Source organism: Panthera tigris, chromosome B2, assembly GCF_018350195.1.
Source record: "Panthera tigris isolate Pti1 chromosome B2, P.tigris_Pti1_mat1.1, whole genome shotgun sequence".
NCBI lineage: Eukaryota > Metazoa > Chordata > Mammalia > Carnivora > Felidae > Panthera > Panthera tigris.
The window spans coordinates 9,423,227-9,440,085 of NC_056664.1; the positions used below are offsets into that span (position 1 = coordinate 9,423,227).

At 37.7% G+C, this 16,859-nt stretch overlaps 1 non-coding gene and 1 pseudogene across 1 annotated transcript; one reads left to right on the forward strand and one right to left on the reverse strand.

The window, feature by feature from the left end:
• Positions 1-1,016: 1,016 nt before the first annotated feature.
• On the reverse strand, positions 1,017-10,997 carry LOC102972976 (annotated as a pseudogene).
• Positions 9,873-9,976, forward strand: LOC122238909. Its single transcript, XR_006218057.1, has one exon. It is a non-coding gene; the product is annotated as a U6 spliceosomal RNA (small nuclear RNA).
• Positions 10,998-16,859: the final 5,862 nt, after the last annotated feature.

A 16,859-nucleotide genomic window follows, 5' to 3' on the forward strand; every position in this document is an offset into this window, starting at 1 on the left:
ATGAAATCCTGCCATTTGCAACTATGTGGATGGAACTGGAGGGTATTATGCTAAGTGAAATTAGTCAGAGAAAGACAAAAATTGTATGACTTCAGTCCTATGAGGACTTTAAGAGACAAAACAGATGAAGATAGGGGAAGGAAAACAACAATAATATAAAAACAGGGAGGGGGACAAAACATAAGAGACTCATAAATATGGAGAACAAACTGAGGGTTGCTGGAGGGGTTGTGGGAAGGGGCATGGGCTAAATGGGTAAGGGGCATTAAGGAATCTACCTCTGAAATCATTGCTTCACTATATGCTAACTAACTTGGGTGTAAATTTTGAAAAATAAAAAATAAAGTTAAAAAAATAAAAAAATAGGGTGTTATAATTTTAAAATATTTTGTATAAGTTTTATGATAACCAAAGGGGAAAAACATGTAATTTACAAAAGAACATAATAAAAAAAGTCAAAGCATATACATATAGCACATCAAAACACACAAAAGAAAGAAGACAGGAAACAAGGAACAATGGGTCTATGAAACAAAACAATTATGGCACACTCACATGCTCTCTCTCTATACATCTCTATGTCTATATATATGAGTGAATTTGGTTACAGTGGAGATGGTAAGAGGATTTTCCCCGAACTGCCACCTCCTTTGAGTCAACATTGCACTGGGCTGAACTATCTATCTATCTATCTATCTATCTATCTATCTATCTATCTATCTATCAGTGGTGACTTCTCTCACAGGGAAAGGAGAGCACTGAACAGGTGCCTAGCTACCTAGTTGTGTGGGTAACACATTGGAGAAACTCATTTCTCTTTGGCAGCAACAAGCATACTGAGGTGGAACCTCTATAACTGAGAAGAATGGGGGAAGATTGGCAAATATTGGAATACTAAAGGATATTTAAAAGGAGGCAGTTCCTGCTGATTGCATTTAGAACTTCAGCACAGATTACACTCACGAAACTCTGAAGGTACCATATCCAAGGATCTCCCCCATTGAGTTCACAGGAACTCAGTGATCCCATGGACCCCATGCTAAACCCATAATTTTCCATCCTGTGGCCAATTCTTCGTGTGAATCACCCACTGCAATGGGAGCAAGTCTAGTATACTGAGTGCTGTCAGAAAAACAAACCAGGACCTGTGGGTTATAGAGAAACCACCAACTTCAGTTATCACACCCTTTTCTAGAAAACCAAGAAGGTTGAGAAACTCCAGACGTCAATAAAAAGTATATTCAGTCTGAAAGCTCTAGTAAAGATCTAAGAGGTGTCTGGTATTTCAAATATGAAAGTGGCAATTGAAAAGTACAAAAAACAGTAAAAAAAAAATCAAGGAAATTTGTCATTACCAAAAGATAACAATAATTCAATAATCAATCCTAGGGGAATGGAACTATGTGATTTAGCCAATAAGGAAATCAAAATACTTTTGTGAAAATACAATGAGCTACAAGAAAACTCAGGAAGGCAATTCACTGAAATCAGAAAAAAAAATGAACAAAATGAGATATTTGTCAAAGAGATGACTATCATTAAAAATAACCAAAAAGTTTTGGAGCTAAATAATTCAATGAATGAAAGAGACTCTTAAAAACTGAGAACAAACTGAGGGTTGATGGGAGGTGGGAGGGAGGAGAGGGTGGATGATGGGTATTGAGGAAGGCACCTTTTGGGATGAGCACTGGGTGTTGTATGGAAACCAATTTGACAATAAACTTCATATATTGAAAAAAAAAAGAAAAAAAAAGAATTCAATGAATGAAATGAAAAATGCAAGAGAGAGAATCTGCATCAGAATAGAGCAAATGGAAGACAAAATAAGTGAGCTAGAGAACAGGAATTCTGAGGTAACCCAGCCAGAGTAGAACAAAGTAAAAAGAATGAAAAAGAACCAAACACACCTGTGATCTATGGGTTCCATTAAAAGAACAAATATTAGGAAAAATGAGATTTCAGAAGGAAAAGGGAGGTAGAAGGGGGATATAATTATTAAAAAAAAAATAACAACTTTTTCCAACCCTGAGAGGAACTTGGACATCATGGTTCTGTCTTGCCATTACTAGGGCAGCCTCCACCAACATAAGCCCCAACTCCAAGATCTCAAGCCATGCTTTGTTGCCATTTTGGTTGCTGCTGCCACTCTGAGCCCCACCCACTGTGTTCCAGGTTGCAGCTCTGGATTGTCATTGCAGAGCTACTGCGACTTTGTTGAGCCCCACCCCCCACTGACAAGTCAAGGTCTATGACCTATCATAGCTGGAACTATGCAGCGGCTGCCCTGAAATATACCCTTCATCCCACATCAAAGCTCTGATTCATTTTGCCTTGGGGTGATAACACTGCCCTAAGCTCCATCCTGGGTTCAGGTCATGGCTCTGCCAGTAATTTCCAGGGCTGTCCCTGAGTCTCAGTTCACAGCACTGAATATCATTGCCTTGCAGCCTCTCTTCTCTTCCTAGCACTCCAGGTTCCAACACATAACTCTAACAGACCATCATTGGAGAAAAACAGAAAGCATCCAGCAGCCTTTACCTCTGAAGATCCCAAGAGCTCTACCAGCCATTACCACCTACACATCCTCTGCAGTCATAAATTCAGTTGGGAAAACATCAACCTCAGCTGAATGGAGCAAAATGGAGACTCTGCCACTCTGCTTTCTCAGGAACAAAAGACACCAAAGAGGTGTCCTTATAGACATTGCTAGGTGAAAGTCTTGACTCACTGAAGCCTGGCTGAAAATACCGGGAGAGGTGACTGCACCCTCAGATGTACGGCCATTAATACAAAGCCATTAGAAACACACACACACACACAAACAAGGAAACATGACATCACCGAAGAAACAGTAATATTCCAGAAAAAGATCCTAAAGAAAATTTGACATTAGAAGAGTCTCAGAATAAGAAGTGAGGAATAAAGGGAAAGAAAACTTATTCAAAGAAATAATGGTTGGAAACTTCCTAAATATGGGAAGGGATGTGGCCATCCAGGTACAGGAAGCTAAAAGATTCTCAGATTCAATCCAACAGATCTTCATTGAGACACATTATAATCAAGTTGTCAGAAATCAAAGACAAAGTTAGAATTTTGAAAGCAGCAAGATAAAGAAGAATATTTTACACAAGAGAATCCCAATAAAACTATAAAGGAGATTTCTCAGAAAATACTTTGAAGGCCAGGAGAGGGTAGTAGGTATATTCAAATGTTCAAAAATAAGTCAACCAAGGATATTCTACCCAGCAAAGTGGTAACTCAGAAATGACAGAAAAATAATTTCCCAGACAGACATAAGTGAATTTATCACCACTAAAGCTGCACTATAAGGAATGCTAATGGAAAATCTTCAACCAAATACAAAAGGTTTGTAATCAGTAAAGTGAAAATAGATAGAAGTATAAAACTCCGGGTAAAGGTAAATATGTAGTCAAATTCAAAATAGTTTAATAGTGCAATGGTAGATGAGAAGTAAAAATATTGAGACAAAAATGTTGAAGTATAAGAACTACAACATTGTTGTTAATTAATAGGCACACAATATAAAAATGTAAATTCAGAAATCAACATATTGTGGGGAGGTTGAAATTAAATATGTAGAAATTACTTATGCAATATAAGTTGTTATGGGCTTAAAATAGTTATATCTATAAGATGTATTATTAAAGCCTCATGATAACCACAGAGCAAAAAATCTGTAACATGTACAAAAACAATAAAAAGAACTAAGGCATACCACTACAATAAAATTCATCAACCTACAAAGAAATACAGCAAGAGTAGAAGGAAACAAGAAACTACAAAGTATAAGAAAGCAGTAAAATGGTGATAAATTCTTGTCAATAATTACTTTAAATGTAAATGTTTTAATTCTATAATTAAAACACACTGAGTGGCTGAGTGGATGAAAAAATAAAACCCAACTATACACTACCTACAAGAGACTCTTCAGTTTTAAGGACACTTACAGGCTGAAAAAAAAATCTATTTCAGCCAGATGAAAACCAAAAGAACATGGGGGCAGCTATACTTTTATCAGGCAAAATAGACCTTAAAAAAAAATTTAGAGAGTGAGAAAGCTGGGGAGAGGGGCAGAGGGAGAAAGAGAATCTTAAGTAGGCTCCATGCTTAGCACAGAGCCTGACATGGGGCTTGATCCCACTCTGCTGGGATCATGATCTGAGCTGAAATCAAGAGTTGGATGCTCAGCTGACTGAGCCACTCAGGGGCTCAAGACAAAACACACTTTAAGACACAAAGTATATTTATCAAGAAGATATAATGATTCTAAACATATAAGCCCCTAAATTGGAGCACCTAAATAGATTTAAAAATTATTAGCAGATGTGAAGCAAAAAGTAGACAGCAATGCAATAATAGGGATTTCAATACACTATTTTCAACAATGAATATTATTCAGGCAGAAAATCAATAAGGAAACAATGGACTTGAAGGACATTTTACACTAATAGACCTAACATATATACAGAAATTTCCATCCAACAGTAGCAGTACACATTCCTTCCAAGCACACAGGGACACTCTCCGGGAGAGTTTACATAATAGGTCACAAAACATATCTTAGCAAATGTAAGATTGATATTACACCAAGTATCTTTTCAAAGTACAATGCAACGAAACTAGAAATCACTAGCAGTAGGAAAGCTGGAAACATCACAAAAAGTTGGAGATTAAAATACATGCTTCTGTACAACCAATGGGTCAAAGAAGAAATCAAAAGGGAAATCAAGAAATATCTTGAAAAAAATGAAGATGGAAACACAATATATCAAAACCTATGGGATGTTGCGAATGCAGCTCTAAGAGGGAAAGTTATAGTCACAAATACCTTCATTAAGACACAGGAAAGATCTCAAACAGTCTCACTTTATACCTTAAAAACTGGAAGAACAAACTAAGCTTAAATTTATCATAAAAGGGAAAATAACAAGGATCAGAGGAGAAATAAATGAAATGGACTCCAGAAAAACAATAAAAAAGATCCACAAAACTAAGAGCTAGTTCTTTGGAAAGATAAAACTGACAAACCTTTAGCAAGATTAACTAAGAAGAGAGAATATTCAATCAGACATGAAAGAGGAGACATTATAGAAAGGGTATAGAGAGGATTATGAGGCTACTGTGAATGATTATATGCCAACAAATGGGATAATCTAGAAGAAATGGGTAAATTCTTAGACACATATGACTTACAAAGCCTAACTCAGGAAGAAAGAAAATATCTAAAGAGACAAAGAATGAATAAGATTGAATCACTAATTAAAAAAAGAAAAAGACAAAAACAAACAAACAACAAACAACCCTCTCAACACAGAAAACCCCAGGACCATATGGTTTCCCTGGTGAGTTCTACCAAACGTTTAGAAAAATTAATACCAATTCTTCTCAAACTATTTCAAAATAATAAAAGGGATACTACCTCCAAACTCATTTGACAATGTCAGAATTACCTGGATACCAAAATAGGGGAAGGACTCCACAGGAGTAGAAAATTGCAGGCCAATATTCCTGATGAATATAGATTCAAACATTCTCAATACAATATTAGCAAACATAATTCAATAGCACATTAAAGGGATCATACTGCATGACCAAGTAGGATTTCTAACTGTGGTAAGAGGATTATTTAACATTCACAAATCCAAAAATGATATATACCACATTAATGAAAGATAAAATTCATATGGTTATCTCAATAGACGCAGAAAAAATATTTGACAAAATACATTCTTTCATAAGAACGATCAATGAATTGGTTATAGAAGGAATATTTCTAGCACAATAAAGCCCATGTATGATAAACCCATAGCTAACCTCATACGTAGTGATGAAAAGTTAAAATCCTTATCTTTAAGATCAAGAGCAACAAAATTACCCACTGTCACCATTTCTATTCAACAGAGTACTGGAAATCTTAGCCAGACCAATTAGGCAAGAAGAATAAAAATAATCCACATTAAAAGAGAAGTAAAATTACTTCTGCAGATCTATACACAGAAAACCCAAGACTCCACTCAAACTTGTAGAATAAATTAATTCAGTTAATTTGCAGATAACAAAATGAACATACAGAAATCAGTTGCATTTCTACATACTAACAATAAACTCCCTAAAAAAAGAAATAAGAAAGCCATATTATTTACAATAGTATAAAAAACACTAAAATACTTAGAAATAAATTTAATGAAGGAAATGTAAGACCTGTGTACTGAAAACTTTAAGACATTGATAAAAGAAATTGAAGAGAAAGAAATGGAAAGATACCCCATGTTCTTGGACTGGAAAAATAATATTGTGGAAATGTTCATACTACCCAAAGTGATGTATAGATTCAATACAATCCCCATCAAAGTTATTCCAGTGGCATTTTTCATCAAAATAAAAGAAACAATTCTAAAATTTTTATGGAACCACAAAAAACTGCAAATAGTGGGAGCAATACTAGAAAAGAGAAGAATCACAATACCTAATTTCAGCCTATATTATAAAGCTATAATAACCAAAACACTATGGTACTGGCATTAAAAGCAGGCATACGGATGAAAGGAACAGAATAGGAAACCCAGACATAAAATCCCATATTAAGTCAACTAACTGTGACAAGGGTGACAAAAACACACAATGGGAAAAGGATAGTCTTCAATAAATGGTGTTGAAAAAAGTAGATATTCACATGTGAAAGAATGAAACTAGAACCTTATCTTACACTACTCACAAAATTAAGTTGAAATGTGTCAAAGATTAAAGTATAAGACCTGAAACCATAAAACTCCTAGAAGAAAACATAGAAAAAAGTCCTTGAATGTGGTGTAAGTGATGGTTTCTTGGATAAGTCCCCCAAAGCACAGGCAATATAAAAATAAATAAATGGGACTACATTAAACTAAAGAGCTTCTTCACAGCAAAGGAAGCAATCAATGAATCATTAGGATGAAAAGTCAACCTAAAGAATGGGAGAAATTCACAAACTTTATATTGAATAAGGAGCTAGTATCCAAAAGAACTCATGCAAGTCAATAGCAAAAAACCAAGTAATCCAGGTGAAAAATGAGCAAAAAACCCTGAATGTTATTTTCCCATGTAAGACACACAAATGGCAACTGTTACATTAAAGGATGCTTGACATCACTAATCATCAGGGAAAGGCACATCAAAAACAATGAGGTATAACCTCACACCTGTTAAAATGGCTTTCATAGAAAAGACAACAAATAAAAAATGTTGCCGAAGATGTGGACAAAGGGAATCCTTATACACTGCTGGTGGGAATGTAAAATAGCGCAACCATTTTTGAAACAATATGGAAGTTCCTTAAAAAATTAAAAAATTGAACTACTACATGATCTAGCAATCTTACTCTTTAGTCTATATCTGTAGATAGACTATATGTATATAGACTGCATAGACTATATCTGTATATATATGTAATTGAAATCAGTATCTAAAAGAGATCTGCATACCAACATTCACTGCAAATTTATTCAACATAGTCAATATATTAAAAGAGTCGAAACATCTGTGAATGGATAAATGGATAAAGAACATACATATACATATTTGAATATATAAATACATCAACCAACTGTATACCTAAAACTTACACAGTGTTATAGGTCAATTATACCTCATTTAAAAAAAAGAAAGAAAGGAAAACCAGAGAATACCACAGAAAATTACCAGGTTACAAATGTAGGCAAAGGGAGGAAAAGAGAAACAATGGAAATACAAAATAATCAGAATATATTTAATAATATAGCATTGGTAAGCTATTAGATATCAATAAAAACTCAATATAAATGAAGTTTTTTTGTGAGAAAGAACATGAGCGGGGGAGGTGCAGAGGGAGAGGCGAGGGAGAGAATCTTAAGCAGGCTCCAGGCTCAGTGGGGAGCCCAATGTGGGGCTTGATTTCATAACCATGAGATCATGACCTGAGCCAAAATCAAGAGTCCCGTGCTTAACCAACAGAGATACCCTAAATTAAATTAGTTCACAAATTAATGGCACAGAGTAGCTGGGTAGATTAAAAAAAGAGAAGACTCAACTATATGTTGCCCACAAAAGTCTACAGCTTTAATGATACACATAGACTCAAAGTGAAGGGATTTAAAAAAGTATTCCATGCAAATGGAAACCATAATAAAGCAGGAATAGCTATACTTATATCAGACAAAAGAGATTTTAAGCCAAATAGTAACAAAAGAAGTGTAAGGTCATTATATAATGTTATAGGGGTCAATTGAACAAGGATATATAACCATTGTAAATATACATACACCCAACATCAGATACCTAATATAGTAAGCAAGTACTAACAAATCTGGAGAGAGAAATAGATAAAAATGCAACAATGGGGGATTCTGAACCTCAATGTCAGCAATGGTAGGTCAATCAATCAACTTTGGACCTGAACCACTGTGAAACAAATAGAACAAACGGACCTAACAGACATTCTATTCAAAAGCAGATTACATGTTCTTCTCAAATACCCCCAGAACATTCTCAATAATTGATCATATGATAAGACACACACTAGTCTTTAAAAATTTAAGGAGATTGAAATCATACCAAATACCCTTTCCAACCCATAATGGAGTCAACAACTAGAAATAAACAACATAAAAAAATTTGGAAAACTACAAATATGTGGAAATTAAGCAACACACTCCTGAACAACCAATGGGTCAAAAAATTGAAAGGAAATAGAAAACACATATAGAAGCACCAAGAGGGCATGATGGTTCCCTTTTCTCCACATCCTCCTCAACACTTATTTCTTCCTTTTGATTCTAGCCATTCTGACAGGAATAAGGTGATCATTGAGATTTTGATTTGCATTTCCTTGATGATTATGATGTTAAACATCTTTCATGTGTCTGTTGGCTACTTGTAGCCTTCTTTGGAAAAATGTCTATTCAGGTCCTGCCCATTTTAATTGGATTGTGTTCTTTTAAGTTGTACCAGATCTTTATATATTTTGGCTACTAACCCATTATCAGCTATGTCATTTATAAATATCATCTCCCATTCAGTAGCCTGCCTCGTTGATGGCTTGCTTCACTGTGCAAAAGTTTTTATTTTGGAGTATTCCCAACAATTTTATTTTGCTTTTGTTTCCTTTGCTTGAGGAGACATGTCTAAGAATGCAAACTGGTGCAGCCATTATGGAAAACAATCAGAGTTTCCTTAAAAAGCTAAAAGTAGAATTACCCAATAATTTTGCTACTTGGTATCTATCCAAAAAAGTGAAAACACTAATTTGGAAAGATAGATGCACCACTATAATTATTGCAGCATTATTTACAATATCCAAGATATGGAAGCAACACAAGTGTCCATCCATAAATATGGATATAGAAGATGTGGTATATTTTACAATGGAATTTTGTTCAGTCATTAAAAAAAAAGATTTTGACATTTGGAACAACATGGATGGACCAAAAAGGTATAATGCTAAGCAAAGTAAGTCAGACAAGGCAAATACTATATTTCACTTATATGCAGAATTTAAGAAAAAAAAGGACAAAGGAAAAGGAAATACACAAAAACAGACTTAAATACACAGAACAAGCTCATGGTTGCCAGAGGGATGGTGGATACTGGGAGGAGTGAAAAAGACCAAGGAGATTAAAAGTACACCTATTGTGATGAACATGAATAATGTATAGAATTGTTGAATCATATTGTACACTTGAAATTAATGCTAATTGTACTTCCATAAAAAATAAGAAATTATAGAAACAAAGGAAAATGGAAACACAACATAACAAAACCTATGAGATGTTGTAAAAGCAGTTGTGAGAGGGAAATTAATAGCATAAATTCATATTTTAAGAAAGGTAAAACATCTTGTGCTTGCTTTGACAGCACATATGCTAAAACCAGAACGATACGGAGTTTAGCATGGCCTCTGTGCAAGGATGACAAGCAAATTTGCGAAGCGTTCTGTATTTTTGCACCGTGTGGGGCTCTGCTCTGACAGTGCAGGATGTTTCTCTCTCTCCCTCCATCCCTCCCCCCTCTCAAAATAAATAAATAAACTTAAAAAATTTAAAAAAAAGAAAGTAAAACATCTCAAAGATGTATCCTAACTTTACACTTCAAGAATTAGAAAAGGGAGAACAAATAAAGTCTACAGTTAGCAAAAGAAAGGACAACAGAGATCAGAGTGGAAATGAGAGACTAGTAGATAGAAATCAATTGGTAACTTTTTAAAAAATGTATACTTTAGTAAGCATGTAAACAAATAGGTACTCTTTTGGAGAAACTGACCAAGATACATCTATTAGGGGATGCAAGTGTTCATCTAAATTTTCTGTTTTTTTTTTTGTTTTTTTTTGTTTTTTTTGTTTTTTTTTTACGGAATATTTATTGAAGTTGATTAAAGTATAATTTCTCATGTGCCATATTGGAAGTCCTTTATCGTAAGGACGTTTCTTTTGTTTGATGACAAACAGCAGCCACATGGTCAGTGATTTTTTTGGACCTCCACATTGGATACATTCAATTTCTTCTTGAGACACAAGTTTCTTTCTGTGTTTCTGAGGTAACGCTTTTATTATTTGTGCAGTATCTGGTGGATCCAGATGCATCAGCAAGTCTGGTGATTTACCTCCCTTAGAATGCTGTGAAATTGAAGAAGACTGAGATGGTTGTCCCACTGATCACAAAGCTTCTGATACACTGACTTTAGAATTGTCTCTTCTGGGGGCTCCTGGGTGGCTCAGTCGGTTGAGCATCAGACTCTTGATATTGGCTCAGGTAGTGATCTCGCGTGGGATTGAGCCCGGTGTCAGGCTCTGTGCTGTGTGTGAAGCCTGCTTAGGATTCTCTCTTCTTCTCTCTCTTGAACATGTTTTCTCTCTCAAAGTAAATATTTGAAAAGAATGGTGTCTTCTGTCAGGGAACCTTAATGGAATATGTGGCTTGACTACCTGAATGACCTTGCTGGCAGATGCCATCTTGGTGCCCATCATGACTCTGAGATGGGGCAGCTTCTGGGGTACTTGGTAGCCATAAAGATAACCATAACTGTTTTTTTTTTAAATAAACAAAGTTGATGAACTTTTAGCTACACTAACTCAAGAAAGAGTGAACACTCATTAAAAGTAAAATCAGAAACGAAAAACCAGACATTACAACTTACACTACAGAATACATCGGGTCCTTAGACATTATGATCATATACCACTAAATTGCATAAAGTAGAAGCAGTTTAAATATGTAAATCAATAAATACCATTAACAGAATGAAAGATAAAAATCATACAATCAAATCTCAATAGATGCACAGCATTTGACACATATTTTTTCATGGTAAACATCTACAAACATTTGGAAATAAAAGGATATCTCAACATATTTAAAACCACTTATAATAATCTCACATCCTAACATGTGCAACAGTGAATAATTCAAAGATTTTCCTGTAAGATCAGAATGAGACACAGTTGCCTACTATCATCACTCTTAGGCAACATAGTACTACTAGAAGTCCTAGCTATAGAGAAATTAGGCACCAGACAAAGAAATAAAAGCAATCTATATTGGAAAGGAAAAAGTAAAATTGTCATTTGCAACCGATATGATCTTACATATGAAAAATCCTAAAGACTCACCCAAAAAGTATTGGAACTTATCAAACAGATTAGTAAAGTTGCAGGATATAAAATCAACACTTAAAAACCAGGTTTCAGGGGTGCCTGGGTGGCTCAGTTGGTTAAGCATCTGGTTCTTGACTTCAGCTCAGGTCATGATCTCATGGTTCATGAGATTGGGTCCCATGTTGGGCCCTGCTCTGACAGTGTGAACGGCCTGCTTGGGATTCTCTTTCTCCCTCTTTCTCTGCTCCACTCTGCTCATGCTCTCTCTAAAAAATAGTTAAACTTAAAAAAAAAATCTGTTGCATTTCTCTACACTACCAAAAAATATCTGAAAAAGAAACAAAATTATGCCACTTACAGTTTTATCAAAAACAATGAAAAACTTAGGAATACATTTAACAGAGAAGGTGAAAGATGTACAATAAAAATTATAAGACCTTGGTGAAAGAAATTGAATACAACAAATGGACATATACCTTGTTTTCTTGGTACAGAATAATATTGTTATTGTTACAATGTCCATACTACCCAAAGCCATGGATAGTTGCAATGCAAACTTTATAAAAAGTGCAATGGTATTTTTAATAGAAATTGAAACATCAACCTAAATTTTGTATGGAACCATGAAAGACCTTAAATAGGTATAGCAATAATTAGGAGGAAGAACAAAGCCAGAGATGTCATGCTTCTTGATTTCAAACTAAACTGCAAAGCTATAGTAATTACAACAGAATGGTACTGAAGAGGAAGAAAGATTGCAGAGTAGGAAGATTCTGAGCTCACTTAGTCCTGTGGGCACACCAAGGCTACAACTAAATATAATGCAACTCACTGTGAGAAAGACCTGGAGACAAGCAAAACAGCTCTTCCACAGCTAAAGATAAGAAGATAAAGCCACCTCAAGAAGGGCAGAAGGGGAAAACATGTTTGGGAGCTAAACCCCCAATGTTACAACCCACAAATGGGAGGGATATCACAGGTGCAGAGGCCTTCCCTGTGGAGTGATGGGTTGAAGTCCCAAATTTGACACCTCCTACCAGGAAGATTTGTCCTGGAAGATGAGCCCCCATAATGCCTGCTTTTCAAAACCAGTGGGGCTTGATGCTGGGAGACCCAGAGGGCTTTAGGAAATGAAGACTCCAGCTTCAAGGACCCATGCACCATATCACTTGCTCTGAGAACCATCACAAAAAGAAGCAGTTTGCAAAGCACCAGGCCTATACATGATGGATATTTGTTGACTGATTTTAGGGCATGAGCTGGATGGGCAGGGATCTGTAGGAAATTTCCCTGGTGAGTGGAATTTTTATTGCTCTTCTTCATTCTGCCTTGGGGCCCCAGTACTGGAAGGAGCCAGTTTGGATACTTTTCATCTACCTTGCTAGCACCACTCACCTTGCCCTGGCATCCTCCTGTGGACCCACCTTGCTCCCCCTCCTGCCCTGGCAGGAACTGCTCCATTGCAGCTCCTGCCTTGCCACATCTGGGGAATAGCCTTGATAGGGACTAGTGCCTCTTTAATGTCACTCCTGCCCTAGCTGGGAGGGGGCCAGCTCTGCTCACAAGCAGGTCTATAGCAATCATAGGTGAGTCTTGGAGCCAACCACACTGGAGGGGCCAATCCCAGCCATAAGCATTCCCACAGAGAGTGCAGCTGGGCCTCTCATCTAGCTACACCAGGGGTCAGTCCCACACATGATAGTAGCTGTGGCCAGGCATTGCTGCCAGTTGGGCCAGGGACTAGCCCCACCCACCAGTGTTCTATCAGCAGTCATGGCCTGGTTCCAAAAGGAGGGTACATGCAGTCCATTCAGGGGATACCCATAGAGAGTGGCTCTGGTGTCCATGGGAGATTACAGTACTGAGCCCCGCAGGATAGCTTCTACACAAGCCATGCCCTTCTACATAAGGCCATGACAGGAGATGTAGCTGTCTTACCCAATATATAAAAATAAAGACAGAGTCAGACAAAACAAGGGAGAGAAATGTGTTCCACATGAAATAAGACAAATCATCAGAAAAAAAACTAAACAAAATGGACACAATCTATGTGATAATGAGTTCAAAATAATGATTATTAAGATGCCCACCACTCTTGAGAGAAGAGTGAATAAAGTCAGTGAAAACTTACACCAAGAGATGGAAAAAACAAATCAGAGCCAAAGAATACAATAACTGAGATTAAAAAAAAAAACACAAGAGGCAATCAACAGATTAGATGATGTGGAAGAACTGTGCTCTGAAAGACAAGGTAGTATAAATCATCCAAGCTGACAGCAGAAAGAAAAATGACATTTAAAAAATAAGGATAAGTTGGGGTGCCTGGGTGGCTCAGTCAGTTAAGTTGGCTCAGGTCATGACCTCTTGATCCATGAGTTTGAGCCCCACCACCAGGCTCTGTGCCAACAGCTTGGAGCCTAGAGCCTGCTTTGGATTCTGTGTGTCCTCTCTCTGCCCCTCCCCAGCTCATGCTCTGTCTGTCTCTCTCTTAAAAGTAAATTTAAACACTTAAAAAAAAATGAGGATAAGAGATGACCTCTGAATATACAAATATTCACATTTTTTGTGTCCCCAAAGGAAAACAGAGACAGGGGCAGAAAATTCATTAGAAGAAATAGTAATTGAAAATTTCCCTAGCCCAGGAGGGAAACCAAATATTCAGGTCTAGGAAGCACACAGAAGCACAAAAAAGATGCACCCAGAAAGGTCCACACTAAGACACATAATAATTAAAACGTCAAAAATTAAAGATAGAGAATCTTAAAAGCAGTAAGAGAATCCATTAATTGATAAATGGATAAAGAATATGTGGTGTGTGTATATTATATTAGATATAATGGAATATTATTCAGCCATGATAAAGCATTTGTGACAACATAGATGGAACCAAGCTAATAGTCCTCTCCAACTGTTCCCAGCCAATGGTACCACCCCACACCTCAGAGCTCAGACAGGGTTACTGGGGCACCTGGGTGGCTCAGTCGGTTGGGCGTCTGACTTTGGCCCAGGTCATGATCTCCTGGTTTGTGGGTTTGAGCCCCACATCAGGCTCTCTGCTGACAGCTCAGAGCCTGGAGCCTGCTTCAGATTCTGTGTCTTCCCCTCTCTGCCCCTCTCCCACTCATTGTCTGTATGTTTCTCAAAAATAAATGTTAAAATATTTAAAAAAAGAATAAAGATGTTACCAGCAGACATGTTCAGAAATCTAAATTGAGCTCACTGATAAAGAGCAGTCTCTGTCAAAGTGAAATCGTGAAGTCTGGAAAAGGCAAGTGCTTATTCAAATAGACAGATACCAGTGTAAAAATAATGACAAAAAATCTGGTAAACATGACACTACCAAAGCAGTGTCAATAATTAAACCTAAGGAAATGTATATTCATAATTGTCACACAAAGAATTCAGAAAAGTTCTCTTAAAGTAGTTTAATAAACTACATGGACACACAGATCACTAAATGAAATTAGGAGAACAATGCATGAAAAAATAAGGTCAAATAGAGACCATAAAAAAATACTCCCAGAAATTATAGAGATGAAAAAAACATGGAACAGAAGAATTCAATAGAGAGCTTCAAAAGTTGACTAGTGCATGCAGAGGAAAGAATTAATGACCTATATGACAAGACATTTGGAATTATCCAGTCACAGGAGCAAAAAGAGGGAAAAAGTAAAAAAGAGTGAGAAAAACTTATTGGACTTATGGGACATAATGAAAAGAAACAATATTCACATTATGGGAATTCTAGAGGAAGAAGAGAAAAAGGGATAAAAAGCATTTTTAAGGCAATAATGGTTAAAGGCTTCTTTAAACTTGGGAAAAACTTACATCCTGGTCCATTAGACTTAAAGTACCCAACAGTGGTTGAACCTGATTAGGGCTACACCAAAACATGTGATTAAATTCTCAAAAGTCAAACACAACACATTAATTTTGAAAGCAGCCAGAAGAAAGTTCCATATGAAGAAATCCCCATAATGCTATTGGTGGATTTCTCAGCAAAACTTTTCAACTTAGGGGAGAGTGGAATGATATATTTCAAATTCAGAAAGAAAAAAAAAAGTCAACAAAGATTTCTGTATTCAACAAAACTGCCCTTTAGAAAAGGAGAGATCAGGGAGAGTGGGGTCAACATGGCAGAGACGTAGGGGGATCCATACTTCCCACACCTCTCAAACAAAGAAGTGCTGAAGCCAAAGGACTTTGAACCCCAGAGTCTGGGAGGAAAGCAGACTGAATCTACCAGGAAGAAAATGGGAAAACTGGAGAAAAGATAGGTGGGTGATTGTGAACTGGGGGAGATAAAAAAGGCCACGTGGGCATGGAGGGGAGGGACCCCCTTCTGCGGAGAGACAAAGGGAAGAGAAAGCGGCTAGGGAAGTGTAGGACCATATCTGGACAGGAGAAAGACCTCAGACTGAGACTGAGAGGGATCCTATCTCTAACTGTGGGGCTTTCTTTGGACTGGGGCCAGTTCCCTGTTTGCGCACCTGGGGAGGAGGGGAGCCAGTCCTGGCTTTGGCCGTAGGTCAGGGGCACAGTCTGCAGTTGGAGAAATCGGTCCCCTCCTAGAGGGCTGCAGGATAGTACAAAGCCTGCCTGCACTGCCACTCCCGGGCTCAGTGGCTGGCAGTCTGCAGTAGGAGAAAGCGGCCCCCTCTCTGAAGTGCTGTGGGAAAAGATAAAGCCTGCCTGTGGCCGCCACCCCGGGGGCTTGGTGGTGAGGTTAGCAGTGCAGTCTGCAGTAGGAGAAGGCAGTCCTCTCTGAAGTGTGGTGACACAGACAAAGCCAGCTGGGATCACATATCAGGTGCAGAGAGAGGCGCTTCCCCAGTACCAGAGCGCACGGAGTGGGGCTTTGAATCCTGGCCAAGCGGAGGGTCAGGGGAGCTGGCGGAGTGAGAAGGACCACCCCCTCTGCGCCTGCAGCACAGTAAGGACTACTCAAATGGAGTCCACCGGTCCAGGTCCATGGAGAAGACACTAGGGGATCACCATTCTGCCCTTCCCCGCACCCCCACCGGGGCTTCAGGGATCAGTCCCGGGGCCCATGGTGGAGGTGGGTCCAGACTACACCAAACCACACCCCTTCACACCAGGTAACTGAATCTACAGGAGCTGGGCAGACCCTGTCGAAAGCTCCTCCAGACAAGTGCGGCAGCATTGCCTGGATTAACTCAAGGTCAATTCTGGATATATAGATATATTCTTCTCCCCATTTCTCCTCCTTATCTC